The sequence below is a fragment of the Sorex araneus genome, chromosome 1 (genome assembly GCF_027595985.1).
Source record: "Sorex araneus isolate mSorAra2 chromosome 1, mSorAra2.pri, whole genome shotgun sequence".
Classification (NCBI taxonomy): domain Eukaryota; kingdom Metazoa; phylum Chordata; class Mammalia; order Eulipotyphla; family Soricidae; genus Sorex; species Sorex araneus.
In genome coordinates this window covers 244449642-244464726 of record NC_073302.1, presented here as the reverse complement: position 1 = coordinate 244464726, position 15085 = coordinate 244449642, and the positions used below count along the sequence as shown (strand labels likewise).

The following is a 15085-nucleotide window of genomic DNA, read 5'->3' as shown; positions in this document are numbered from 1 at the left end:
ACCTGTTACCTGGGTAGACTGCAAGAAAGCAACAGTTCTCACCTACATGGCCAGAGACTAAGAAAAGCTAACGGGACAAAAAGCCATGGAGCTATGAGTCTCTGCAACAGACAACAGCAAACCTCACACCAGGAGGACAGTGACGGACAGAGGACATTTCAGAGCAGTGTGGGGCAGGGCAAGTGACACCATCCACTACAAAGGGGAGAGCAGCAAGGGATGAGTGATGGCATACAGGGATGAAAGAGAGAGTCCTGGATATCAGGAAGGGTTTTAGAACTACCTAGTTAAGCTCTACAATCAAGAAACTTCAATGCAGAGTTTTGCATACTAATTTTACATATCAAATTCAAGGACTCGCTCATGAACTAACCAGTTTTGTGGTCACAGTACATACAAGATCTTTCGCAAATTGGGCCCCAATAACTTCTTCAGCATCATTTCTCACATGGTATTTTCTTCTCTTCTGTGTGCTTATGTCACTATCACTCTCACTGTCACTGTCATCCCACTGATCATCGATTTGCTCGTGCGGGCCCAGTAACGTCTCCATTCATCCTAGCCCTGAGATTTTAGCAGCCTCTCTTTACTAGTCCTTCCCAGTGGTGCCACATTAGAGGCTCTTCAAGCTCAGGGGAATGAGACCCATCATTGTTACTGTATTTGGCATATAATATGCCACGGGGAGCTTGCCAGGCTCTTTCATGTGGGCAGTAAACTCTCAGTAGCTTGCCAGGTTCTCCAAGAGGGAGAACTAGGCTACCAGATATCGCTGATATCAATAATGTTGCTGATAAAACCAAGCTTCCAGGAGCTTGGTTTTATAGTTTCTGGATGTTGGCCATTGATGGGCAGTTTTTGGGTGTGACTGCCTAGCTACTGGAAAATGGGAATCTAGGTAGAAGAAGCCCAGTCCTGATCCGATTTGCCTTGGAGATCTCAGCCCCGGGTCCCACATACCTGGGTTCCTCTGCAAATTTGCTGGAAAAAACAACCGGGTGAGATCTTTTACTCTTTTCCTGGACCCAGAGGCAGACAAAAAAAATGGCAGAAATGCACATGCTGAGAGCAAGCAACCACTTATAAAAATATAAAATAATTATCAGCTTTGATATATTTTTATCTTTCACTAGATAATAATGTCTCAAAGGAAGTGAGAATAACCACTTTGAGACTGTATTGCTAAATATTGAAAGAATTGAGGAAGGTGAGGAGAATTTTCTTCTCTGGCAAGAGCTTTCAGAAATTCATCTTAATTGCCCAAGAGAGGGAACTCACTGAGGCAGGGGGTGTTGGGTGGAATTTGTAGAAAAGATGTCAGAATCCTTGGAAGCTCCCATCAGGGGAGCTCCCATTTAGGGGGAAAAAGGTAGAGTCCTGTATTTTAATAAAGTTATAAGGCCCTTGTGATTCAGGAATTAGAAGATGCATAACCCATATGCAGCTAGAAGTAGAAGTCACAAGAAACAGATTCCAGAGACAGTTTATTCACAAAGCTGACAGGAAGATGATTTTAAATGGGTCAGAAAGAAGTGACGGGTCCCCAGGGACCGAAACATGGTGCAGATACCATCCATTACATGAAGAAAAACAGACCACCACCACAAACTATCCTTCAAAAAGTTCTGGTGCCATTCTGTCAAAATGACCAATTATACACAGTGACACCATGTGGCTGCACGAAGTAATGACAGTGTCTGAGCGACTTTTGTTCCTTTGACATTCTCACATTTTAGACATGTAGTCCTGTAATCATAAAATATCGGAGGGCACCTTAAAAGATGAACTTTCTTATATTTCATTGTGTGAGTTCATTTTGTGGTTACTATTAAAATTAAGCTATGCTTTGTCTTCTTGTATATGTAGTGATTCAAAATCAGCAACAAATATTTGCAATTTATGTTACTGTTATGGAAAAATAAAAAACATTTAATGTCCTAAAATCATTTGGCAGGGGGTGGAGTGAAGGGATGTTACTATATACAGTGCTATGGATCAAACCAGGATCAGCCACATGCAAGACAAGCATTTTAACCGGTACCTCTGGAATTATTTTTAAAAAGAAAAAAAAATGTACAGAAAATTCTGGAACTCTGCCGGTCAGAAAGCATTAGAGCAGTTCTGGCTGGTGTTGTGGCAGGAGTCCCCAAGACTCAGATCACCCATGTGATTGCTCTTGTGTTCAAATGCCAAGAGTGCATCTCTCCAGAGACCTCAGAGTCTTGCAGAACAGAGTTTAAAACTTGTTTCCTCCATGATGGGAAGCCTGTGAAGAATATAAATCAGAGGATGGTTTTACCAGAGCATCTGTGTAGGGGCAGAGGGTGTTTTTAAAAGTGTGAAGACAAGGCAAGATTAGGGACAAGACAGCTGGCTTGAAAGAATTTCATCAAAGGACAGATAAGCCTTTTGACAAGTATAATGTCATGAATACGGTTAGACATCAATACACACATTATGCTCTACTAAATATACTTAGAAATATAAAATGTATTTGTAAATCAATATCAAAACCATACGTTGAGAAGAGAAAAAAATCTGAATCAAAGGAATTAATCTTTACTACCTTGGAAACAAAAATTATCACAAAGTTCTTAAATTGATAATTTGCTATCAAATAAGTTATCTTACATCTATTTTCCCCTGAAAGTTTTTAAAATTATTGTCAGCAAAGGAAATTTAAATTCTGTAAAAAATTAATCTGGGGATTTATGCCTGATGTAATGAAAAGTCATTTTCCCAAATTAAATTTCAGTGAAAATATAACCTAATAAAAGAATTTCTCAACAGGAAACACAAAATAACTGCTGAGATAAAAAAAATGGAATGAAGTTTTCAAGTAAATTTTGGGTAAAAATATAGTAGAAAACATTGTTTTAATAGAAAATTACAACAAAGGGCCTCAACAAATCTGAAGAACAAATTTTGATGAAATTACCCCACATTTGCTGAAAGCGGTAGGGCTTCTGCACCACATTTCTCCACCTCACTCTCAACCTCAACACGTACCAGGAATGACATGTAGGACATGGCCAGGATGGGGTATATCTTTAACTGAGAAGGAGAATGTCCTAGGACAATTCACTGGAAGGGCTTGAGCAGTAAATGGAATAATTACATCAATTTTATCTGGCAAATCTGAGGCAACAATACCAGCAATTCCTAACATTAATTGCAAAGAGGACCCACAAGATGTGCAGGAGTTTTAAGAAAGAGCTATGAGGCCTCATGGAAAAGAACTTAATTCTATTTCACCAGTTCAAAAACACGTCTTAATGAAGATGTAAGTTCTCAAAGTAATCAAGGCAAGAGTATTTAAAACATTTAAACAAGGCCAGAGAGATAAAATATGTGTTAAGGAGCTTGACCTGCATCCCATCCAGGCACCCTATATACCCCAAATGCTATCAGGAAGCCTGAACAACCCCTAAGCAGTACTGGGTGGTCCAAGCATGCACACACATCCACATGCTTGCGCGCGCACACACACACTCATACACACACACACACACAATTTTTAAACATAAAAGAAATATAAATGAGGTAAAGTTGGGTTTTTTAGCTATGTGGAAATTCTGACAAATTATAAACCCAAATTATAAGTCCAAAAACTTTTGAAATACAAATGATGACTTGGGATAACAAGAGCAAGTTTAATCACAAATTTAGTGAGGCATATATTTCATTGAGTTTTTTCACTATATCCCACCACTATTTTCGGGCTGTGAGGGTTTCATCAGACATGTCGGCTGTGAATCTTAAGGATGCTCCTTTATAGGCAATTTCTTTCTTCGATCTTGCTGATTTCAGGATTTTGTCTCAATCTAAGGTTTTGGTCATTTTGATCAGGATGTGTCTTGGGGTATTTTTATTTGGATTTCTTCTAGCTGGTACCCTTTGGGCCTCCTGAATGTGAACACATGTTTTCTTCAGCTCTGGGAACATTGCAGCAATGATGTCTTTGACAGTTTCTTCTTCATCAGGGTTTTCTTCCTGTCACTCTGGGATGCCAATAATTCTTATATTACTCCTCTTGGCTTCATCACGATCTTCTCTTGCCATCTGCTCCCGGATTGTCAGTCTCTTTTCCATTATCTGTTGTTTTCTAGAGAGTCTCTGTACTTCATCTTCGAGCTCACTAATTCTGTCCTCAGCAGCTGTTACTCTGCTGCTGAGGCCATCCACTGAGTTTTTTAATTCTCCTATCAGGTTTTTCACATCTGAAATTATATCAGACATGAATCTATAAGGTTCATAGAAGAAGATGTAAGCAAAACTCTCCATGACATTGAAGCTAAAAGCATCTTTAAGGACGAAACAGCACTGACCATGCAAGTGGAAGCAAACATAACAAATGGGACTACATCAAACTAAGAAGCTTCTGCACCTCAAAAGAAACAGTGACCAAAATACAGAAAAAGCCCACAAAATGGGAAAGAATATTTACCCAATACCCATCTGATAAGGGATAAATATCCAGGATATACAAGATACTTGTAGAATTGTATAAGAAAAAAACTTCCAACCCCATTAAAAAATGGGAAGAAGAAATGAACAGAAGTTTCCTCAAAAAAGATATACAAATGGCCAAAAGGCACATGAAAAAATGCTCCACATCGCTAGTCATCAGGGAGATGCAAATCAAAACAACAATGAGATATCATCTCACACCACAGAGACTGGCACACATTCAAAAGAACAAAAGCAACCAGTGCTGGTGTGGATGTGGGGAAAAGGGGACACTCTTTCACTGTTGGTAGGAACGCCAACTGGTCCAGCCTTTCTGGAAAACAGTATGGACAGTCCTTCAAAAACTAGAAATTGAGCTTCCATATGACCCCGTAATACCACTTCTTGGAATATATCCCGAGGATGCAAAAGAACACAGTAGAAATGACATCTGTACCTATATATTCATTGCAGCACTGTTCACAATAGTCAAAATATGAAAACAACCCGAGTGCCCTAAAACAGATGACTGGTTAAAGAAACTTTGGTACATCTACACAATGGAATACTATGCAGCTGTTAGGAGATATGAAGTCATAAAATTTTGTTAAAAATGGATAAACAAGGAGAGTATCATGCTAGGTGATATAGTCAGAAAGAGAGGGGCATACATAGAGTGACCGCACTCATTTGTGGAGTGTAGGGTAGCATTACATGAGGCTGACACCCAAGGATGGTAGATACAAGGGCCAGGGGGATTTCCCCATAGCTGGAAGACTGCTTCATGAGCGGAGGAGAGAAGGCAGATGGAATAGAGAAGGGATCACTAAGAAAATTATGGCTAGAGGAACCTGTTGGGATGGGAGATGCATGCCGAAAGTAGATAATGGACCAAACATGGTGACCTCTCAGTATCTGTGTTGCAATCTATAATGCCCAAAAGGAGAGAGAGAGAGAGAGAGAGAGAGAGAGAGAGAGAGAGAGAGAGAGAATATGGGGGATATTGTCTGCCTTAGAGGCGAGGGGCAGTGGGAAAGGGGGTATACCTGGGATATTGGTGGTGGGGAATGTGCACTGGTGGAAAAATGGGTGTTTGATCATTGTGAGATTGTAACCCAAACATGAAAGCTTGTAACTATCTCAAGGCGGTTCAATAAAATTTTTTAATTTTTTTTAAAAAATCACAAATTTAGGAAAGAAAATCTGGGATTGCTCTTATAAAAGTTTGCCATATCTTCCACTAGATATAGAAGAAATTTTTTCTTATTTTTTCAGATTTGGGGTTTATCACCCCAAACTAAGTCCAAGAAAGCAGCATACAACATATAACTTGATTACACACTTCCATTATTCTCCTCCCAAAGAAACTTCAGTTCTTAGCCTCTAGATGCAAATCTTAAAATCAACAAAACCACTGAAGAGGGGAGTCAACAGAATGAAGCACTCATAATGTTTCTCTCCTTTCATTGGGATTTCCATCTCAAGTCAAGCAAAAAGTACCCCCCCCAAAAAAAATCATCCTATTTAACCAACACTAGTATTTTGTACCCATGTTGAACAATGGTCTCACTGTTCTCTCTAGTGTCCTATTTAAGAAAAAGTAAAATTGCATGGGGAGAAGATTGCCAGATAAAACACACAATGCACTGGACTCTAATATAATGGTATTTTTTTGCTTATATGAAATTTTATTTTAAACAAATGTCCACTGCTGTATTTACTAAATATGATTATTAAAGGTAATAGAAAATCAGAGACTACTGGCAGAGGAAGAGTGGAAAATGTACACAATTTAAGGTAGCTGGACTTGGGCATCCTTGAAGTCCAAACGAACAATAAGAAATGAATGGATAAAGTAACTATGGTACACATATATTATGGAGTACAATTCGGCTACAAGAAAAGATGAACTATGCAATTTGCAGCTACCTGGAGGCATCAGGAGAGCATCATATTAGTGTTAGCCAGAGTAGAGGAATAGACACAACATTGTCTTTCTCAAATGAAGAATATAAGGAAACATGGTAGGGGTAAACCGGATGCACAAAACAAATAGAAACTGAGATTTTGTTTCCAGTAGGAAGCTCGGCATCAGAGAAAAGGGGGGTGGGAGAAATACTAGGACAATCATGGAGAGAAGTGCACACTCTGGTGGACGGGGTGTGTGATGATATTTTTATATATGGGACTATACCAATGATAGTTTTGTAAAACACACTGCTTAAAATCACCGTCACTGTCATCCCGTTGCTCATCGATTTGCTCAAGCGGGCACCAGTAACGTCTCCATTGTGAGACTTGTTGTTACTGTGTTTGACATATCAAATATGCCACAGTAGCTTGCCAGGCTCTGTCGTATGGGCGAGATGCTCTCAGTAGCTTTCCCGGCTCTCCGAGAGGGGGGGGAAGAATCGAACCCTGGTCGGCTGCGTGCAAGGTAAACGCCCTGCTTAAAATAAAATGGGAAAAAATTATATTTTATATTTGTACTCAAGTTCAGACAGTTCCATAAACTTGAGACAAGTATCTGTATTCCTAAAGCAGGCAATGGCTTGGGGTATCCTGAGACCAATTACAACACGGGTGTATGTGACAGCTTTCCCATGCCAACAAGCAGTTCTTAGATATGCTACTTTAAAGTGAGAACACCAGTAGATGATCAAGAATTCAACTCAGTTCAGATCAGTGTAGAAACTTCACCAGATATATAGTGAAGGTTTCTGAGATCCCGTCCTTAGACTTCAGGTGTTAGTCATAAATCTATGTTGTTACTAATAACAAACTTGTTGCTATTCTTCTGAAAAACTGACTAAAACTCAGTCTCTTAGAATACACTTCTCCAGTTTAATTAATTTTCTAAAGTAGGTCACACACTCAGGAAACTAATTTACTCACTAGAACACAAAGTTATGACAAAGGCTACAAATACTCAGATCAACAGAAAAAATGAAGGGAAACATAAGACAAGAAAAAGGTCATGAACACTCTCTCCACATCGGCCAATCTCCTAAAATCATCACATGTTCATCAACCCAAAACCTTTGGAAGCCAAAACCTTTTTTTTTTTTGTTTTTATGGAGGCTTCATTATTTACTATGATTTACTAAGTTTTAATTTATTAACCATTTAACAATTTATTCATTGGCCAATTACAACTGAAATCAATCGTTAGACCCTTTCCATGAACTTTTAGGAATGGGGCTGAAACTTTTAGGAATGGGGCTGAAGTTCCAACTCTCTAATCACATGCTGGTTCTTTTGGCTACCTGCCCTGATTCTAAGGTGCTTCAAAAAGTCACCTCATTCACATGGCTTCACCACCCTCAACATCTGGAAATTCCAAACCACTTGGAAACCGTGAATGAAAACAAATGTGTATGAGAAATATATTCTGGACATCTGAATAACCAAGTACCTATTTTTATTAAGCAAAATGTTGCAAAGAAGGGAAACTGTGATACAACAAAAGAGTATCCATTCCTTGGAAATTGTCAGAACTGGTTTTGAAGCTCAAATTCACCATTATCAGTAACTTTGGGTTAATTAACATCTTTAAAACACAGTTTTCTCAGTAATTTAGATTTAAATGAGCAAAGTCCATGATGTATATATTTATGTAAAGTGCCTAGCCTACATATCATTCATTATGGTCATTACCACTGTACACTCCTTCAGAGATCACTGACCCAAGATCAGTGACCAGATGAACCCAACTGCTCTCATCTTCATCTTCCATGATAAAATGACAGAAGTTATGCACAAGTACGTGTATATGGCTAAAATGGATCTGAATTTTGTCCTAGATATGGAATTTTGGTAATACTACCTCACTATTTACAGCTTTCATAAAAACTCTCATGGGCTGAGAGCACATTGAGCTCTGTATGACATCTTTGTACCCTTTCATAAAATTTCAGGGTCAAGGGGTCAGAGAAAAATCCAACATAGACATAAATAAGTATAACTTCTCCACCCACCATCAAAAGCCTCATCCCTAAGAAAACATTACATTTGTTTTGTAATGTTTATGAACTTTGTTTTATAGTTCCATTGACGCTAACTAAAGAAAAAAATTGAGAGGGATTAGTAAAAAAAGACTTGTCACCCTCCCAAAGAAATCTGCAACCATTACCCTCTGCTTTCTTCTTTGCCATTATCAACATCACTACCATCAACAACAACACAATCACTACCACTTACTGGGCTCTTAAAAGAGCAAATGTTGGTTTTGTTAGGGAGCTGAGCTCAGAAGCCACCATTTAGGACCTCAGATCAGGACTCAGATCAGGACACCTATAAACCACAGAATGCTACTGGACTGCACATTACTTCACTTCTTCATATCTCACAGAAACCATACATCCTAGTCCACCTATTTACATAGCACACAAAACACACCTCCAGACTGCAAAAATCATAATGGAAAAGCAACGCAGAACCCTACCACGCTTAGTGAGTGAAGATGGTAACCCTGAAGACTCAACCAGTAATAATCAGCTATATAAGCTTCTAGTAAGGACTTTAGAGAGGAAATGTTGAGGATGGTTAAAGAGCTCAATGATACAATAAAATAGCCAACTACTAAAAAATAAGAGGATATCAGAGCATAAATGAGAAAATTATAAGCATAAATGACATAACTACAGAATCTGATATGTTAAATGAAAAACCCACTGGAAGGCCTCAGCAGCAGAGTAATAGTACCTGAAAACAAAAATCAGCAAGCTCCAAGATGATGTGCAGAAAACCTCCAGACAACAGCAGAAGATGAAGAAAAGCCTCAGAATAAATGAACAACCAACAAGAGAACTCTGAGGTGAATTCAAGAGAAACAACGTAAGATTCATCGGGGTCCCAAATGACCAGAAGACAACTTCAATGAAGAAGCAATAGTCAAGAAACCATCACTGAGAAATTTCCAGAGCTGAAGAATCCTACAAGACTCAAAAGGTAAGGATGCCAGTAAAAGAGAACCAAAGTAAAAGACTCCAAGACATGTACCAATCATAATGACAAAAGCCAAAAATAAATATCGAATAATGAAAGCATCATTATCAGTGAAGGAAATAAAGGACTGTCCTTTAGATTTACAGATTTACCAAACAATGCCTTGTGGACTGAAACATAATAGTGGGATATAGTTTATTTAAAAATATCTCAATGAAATGAATGCCTTAACAAGAATACTTTACCCAGTCAAACTTTCATTCAGCTTTGAAATAACAATATACAACTTCATAAATAAGCAAAATCTCAGGAACTTGACAGACTCAAAACCAACTTTACAAAAAGAATTGGACAAATCTAACAAACATGCCAAACTTCTACAGAAATATGGCACAAAAATCCATTATAATAAATCTCACTCAGCAATAGTACTATGTGAGTAGGGCATTTGCCTTGCTTGCAGCCAACTCAGGTTCTATACACAACACTCCATATGGTTCCCCCAAGTGCAGAGCAGGGAGTGAGCCATGAGCACCACTAAATGTGGCCCACAAACCAGAAATAACAATCACCACCACCACCACCACCACCACCACCACCACCACCACCACCATCATCATCATCATCATCATCATCCCGTTTATTAAAATTATATAATCATATATGTGGATGTAGAGAAAGCATTTGATAAGATCCAGCATCCATTCATGATTTTAAAAAAATACTCCCGATAAAATAAGAATCAAGGGAACTTTCCTCAACATAGTCAAAGATACTTTACCACAAGCCCATAGCAAACATTATACTCAATGGAAAATAATTAAAAGCCTTCCATCTAAGATTAAGCACAATAAGGTCAGGGAAGGACCACTAAAGCAATGATAGAGGAAAGTAGTCACTCTGGACAATGACTAGGTGCTGAAAGGAAATAAACTGACTTGCACACTCTCCTATTCGTAACTGCCTAAAAGGAGGGTGGAGGAGGAGGAATGGGAAGAGAAGAAAAAGTGCCCCCATAGAGGCAAGCTAGGGCATAGAAGGCTAAAGAAAAGCTGGGAACATTGGTGGGGGAAGTGGACACTGGTAAAAGGGTTGGTGTTAGGATATCGTACTACTTAAACTCAATCATAAATTGATGATGATTCAATTAAAAAATAATAAATCAAATATCTTACACTTTGGAGAGATCAGAAACATAGATGTTATTTAATGCATTTCTTCAGGATGAAGGGACAATCACGAGTTAGTCGATCTGCATTGGGGATATGCAGTCTATAATAACCTGTCAAATTTAACTAAGCTGGAGAGTTTACTTCCAAGCTCATGCACACAGATTGTCTGAAAATTCAATTTCCTGCCATTTGAGTTTCTCCATAGAGTACCATGGCAACTGGAACCTACCACAAGAAACAATTCATGAGGGGGTAACCAAGAAAGAAACCAAATTATGACCCCCTTGTATGACCTATTTTCCAAAGTTGCACACCCTCCCACATGCACATTCCTCCCACCTCCCACGAGTGTACTCCTAGGAGTCACTAAATACAGTTCACACGAAGGTTACACTAGAGAAGATTAGGTTCTAACTCTTTTGAAAGAATGTTAAAGCATTTGTGGATTTTTCAATTTTTATTATAGTTGGGCTGGAGCGATAGCACAGCGGGCAGGGTGTTTACCTTGCACATGGCCGACCCGAGTTCAATTCCTCTGTCCCTCTCAGAGAACCCGGAAAGCTACCTAGAGTATATTGCCAGCATGGCAGAGCCTGGCAACTCCCCGTGGCATATGCCAGAAAAAAAAACAACAGTAACAAGAGTCACAATGGAGACATCACTAGTGCCCGCTCAAGCAAATTGATGAACAATGGGACGACAGTGCTAGAGACAGTGCTATTATAGTTAAGACAACATGTTTATAATAGCTCTGATATTTATGTTCTTGGAAGTACCCAAAATCCTCCATCCATGTTCCTGTACCATGTTCTACTGTGAATATATACATTTTAAATCATCATACCATGTTTAAAAAAGCCTTTCTTTATTAAGGATTATTTTTTCTTTCCTCATTTGAAAGAAATATTTCTTCATTTAAAAGATCTCTCAGAGGAGTGATAGCACAGTGGGTAGGGCGTTTGCCTTGCATGCAGCCAACCCGGGTTTGAATCCCAGCATCCCATATGGTCCCCTGAGCACTGCCAGGAGTGGTTCCTGAGTGCACAGCCAGGAGTAACCCCTGTGCATCACCAGGTGCAATCCAAAAAGCAAAAAAAAAAAAAAAAAGATCTCTCAGGGCTGGAGTGATAGCACAGTAGGTAGGGCATTTGCCTTGCATGTGGGCGACCCTGGTTCAATTCCCAGCATCCCATATGGTCTCCTGAGCACCACCAAGGGTGATTCCTGAGTGTAAAGCCAGGAGTAACCCCTGTGCATCGCTGGATGTGACCCAAAAAGCAAAAAAAATAAAGAATAAAAGAAGATCTCTAGGAGGCACATGAGAAAATGTTCAACAACACTAATCATCAGGGAGATGCAGATCAAAACAACAATGAGATATCATCTCACACCACAGAGACTGGCCCACATCCCAAAAAACAAAAGCAACCGGTTTTGGCGTGGATGTGGGGAGAAAGGGACTCTCCTTCACTGCTGGTTCAGCCCTTCTGGAAAACAATATGGACAATTCTCAAAAAGTTAGAAATTGAGCTCCCATTTGACCCAGCAATACCACTCCTGGGAATGTATCCTGGAGAGGCAAAAAGGTATAGTAGAGATGACATCTGCATTTCCATGTTCATTGCCGCTCTGTTCACAATAGCCACAATATGGAAAAAACCAGAGTGCCCCAAAACAGATGACTGGTTAAAGAAACACTGGTATATCTACACAATGGAATACTATATAGCTGTCAGAAAACATGAAGTCATGAAATTTGCATATAAGTGGATCAACATGGAAAGTATCATGCTGAGTGAAATGAGTCAGAAAGAGAGACAGACATAGAAAGATTGCACTCATATGTGGAATATAAAGTAGCTGAGAGGTACAAGCTTACAATGATGCAATTTCTGGCAGTTATTTCCCTGGACTTAGTTACTAAAATACTGAAATACAGAAATCCAAAACCATGCGGCTGCTAGTGCGGCCTCTAGACCTCATATCTCTTCATTCTCAGCAATGGAAAACAAATTATCAAATGCTTTCTTTTCAGCAGGTCGACTTTAGGGGGGAGAAACTCCAAATCAACGATAGTGAGTTTTTTGTTCAAATATTGAATGTAATCAAAGTAAAGTGAAAGTAAATTGAAATTTACCAGTTACACATGCGAGGTGGGGGGCTGGGGAGGTGGTGGGAAGGGGGTAGGTATACTGTGATTCTTGGTGGTGGAATATGTGCACTGGTGAAGGGATGGGTGTTCGAGCATTGTATAACTGAGAATTAAACCTGAAAGCTTTGTAACTTTCCACATTGTGATTCAATAAAAGAATAAATTTTAAAAAAAAGATCTCTAGGGGCCGGAGTACAGTGGTTACACTTGCCTCACATATGACCAATGCAGAGTCTATCTCTGACACCCCATATAATCCACAAAACCCTGCCAGAAGTGATGCCTGCACAAGAATCAGGAGTAAGCCCCAAGAACCACCAGTTTATTTTCCCCCAAAAGAGAAATAAATAAAAATAACTATATTTGGTTTGACTGGAGCGATAGCACTGCGGGCAGGGCGTTTGCCTTGCACTTGCACGTGGCCGACTCAGGTTCGATTCCTCTGTCCCTCTCAGAGAGCCTGGCAAGCTACTGAGAGTATCCCGCCCGCACAGCAGAACCTGACAAGAACCCTGTGGCATATTCGATATGCCAAACACAGTAACAAGTCTCACAATGGAGACGTTACTGGTGCCCACTTGAGCAAATCGATGAGCAACGGGATTACAGTGCTACAGGACAGTGCTATTTTAGTTTATTAATATATTTATTCATTCAACAAACCTTTACGGCATATCTGACCTTCCCAACAATGTCTTCTAAAATACCATGTGGTTCAGTCCCTTGTGGAATTTTTATGCTTTATTTATTTGCTATATTTATTGTTCCTTGTTTCTGGCTATTGTGCCTATCCTACTCTCATTCTGAAAACTTTCAATAACATTTTCTCTCTTCTGGTCACCAAAACACTTCTCTGATTACCTATTTTTAAGCTAAACTTCACTACAAAATAGCAGTATAGGTCTACACTTAGAGATAGCATTAATAATTTAACCATTATCTTCAGCAGAGGTTCAAAAAATCATTAACTGAGAAAAATGGCCAATACAAAATAGTCTCACATGTATGAGAAGACAGATATCTTCAGGGGCAATGCAGGAAGATGGAAGAATTTGCCTTCCCTGCACCTGTTCCTTCCATCACTTAGAAATTCCTATTTAGGGTCAAGTCACCAGAGTGTAAGTGATCCCAGAGGGTATAAAAATAAAACTGCTAGTAGCATGTAATTTAGCAACAAAAAAACTGTCCTATCTGGTTTGCTATACAACCACCTAATTAGATTCAAAATAAATTACATCTAATACATAGAACCTTTACAAAACAGAGAAACACAGGAAAAACACAGGTTAGGTTCCCACAGAGTTCTGCAGAAGTATCTCAAGGCATGAAGGAATGAAGGATAGTACCAGAAACCTGATGCAGGATAAAGGAAATCCACTGAGGAGGGCATAGCTTAATTTCCCTCAAAAGTCTGGGACAATTACACATGGAAATTATCACTCTGGATAAAAACTGAGTGCTAAAAGGATGTAAAGCAATACTCATGATACCCTTTCAGTAACAGTATTGCAAACCACAGTGCCTAAATGGAAAATAAGAGACTGAGAGACAGGCAAAGAGAAGAAAAGTGTCTGCCATAGAGGCAGGCTGTGGGGATAGGAGTAGGGGTGGGGACCCGCAGGAAGGAAACTTGGGACTTTGGTAGTGAGAAATGTAACACTGGTGAAGGGACGGGTTGGAACATTGCATCACTGAAACCCATGAACAACTTTGTAACTGTCTATTTCATGGTTGTGTAATACAAAGTATATATACATACATATATATATGTAACATACATACATATAAAGTAAAGTCTGAGAGAGGCATCTAGGATCAGGAACACTCAAGAGACTCTCCCAGGATACAGGTAGAAAGAACAGAAGGATACAATGGCATAGTTCCAAAGAGTTCTGTCTGCTAGAGGCTGAGAATTCTCACCTCCCCGAACTATTTCTCCCAAAGGAAGAGAGGTTGACAAATTCCCCATGATTTCTCACCCCCCACTGGATATTCTCTCTGTTCCTCTCATTGTATTTACAGGCTTCTGCAACTATAGGAGAAGAACCCAGAGAAGAAAATAAATAACACACTTCAGTGGACAATGTGTACTCTACAGAGATCTGACCTTACAGTAAATTGTTCCTGGCAGCTGTGGCTGAAATCAACAGTGGGTGAGGAGGTGTGATGAGAGACACTAGAGGCTTCTACCAACAGGCAAGTGCAGAAAAACACACTTTCTGCATTAGTAAGGTGCAGAAAGGTGATGCCAGAAATAAGTACCAATCTCGTCACAGTTTTGCATGGGTTAGCACTAAATATAGATCTATTTTAATTCCCATGAGAGTGAGAGTTCATTATTATACAAACAAAAAATTTCTAAGAT

The 15085-nt window shown here is 39.3% G+C and overlaps 1 long non-coding RNA gene across 1 annotated transcript in view; it reads left to right on the top strand.

The window, feature by feature from the left end:
* LOC129405540 (uncharacterized) overlaps window positions 1-14849 on the top strand; it is a 541664-nt gene extending 526815 nt beyond the window's left edge. Inside the window, exon 3 of the long non-coding RNA XR_008630633.1 lies at window positions 14743-14849. This is a non-coding gene — a long non-coding RNA (uncharacterized LOC129405540). The remainder of the gene's footprint in view (window positions 1-14742) is intronic.
* The last annotated feature ends 236 nt before the right edge of the window (window positions 14850-15085 follow it).